Source organism: Chrysochloris asiatica, unplaced genomic scaffold (assembly GCF_000296735.1).
Source record: "Chrysochloris asiatica unplaced genomic scaffold, ChrAsi1.0 scaffold00066, whole genome shotgun sequence".
Classification (NCBI taxonomy): Eukaryota; Metazoa; Chordata; class Mammalia; order Afrosoricida; family Chrysochloridae; genus Chrysochloris; species Chrysochloris asiatica.
Window position 1 is genome coordinate 5,781,078 of NW_006408584.1, and position 381 is coordinate 5,781,458.

Genomic DNA, 381 nt, shown 5'->3' on the forward strand with positions numbered 1-381 from the left:
AATAGTGAGGTTGGCCCAGGATCGGACATTGTTTCGTTCTGCTGTGCATGGGGTCGCTATGAGTTGGTTCCGACTTGATGGCACCTGACAACAACAACAACAACCCTTAGTTCTCAAACTAATACTTTTGCATTAACACTTTAAAGCAGTTTTTTTGCAACCAACAGATTTGCCTAATGCCATGCATTTTTGATTTCTTGACTGCTGTTTCCATGAGCATTGATTGTGAAGTTTTTGATAACTTCAATCATTTCTCCACTTATCATGATGTTATTGATTGGTCTAGTTGTGAGGGCTCCTTTTTTGTTGCTGTTAAGTGCATTCCAATTGGTTCTGACTTATGCAACCCTGTATGGGGTTTCCAAGGAGTAGCTAGTGGGT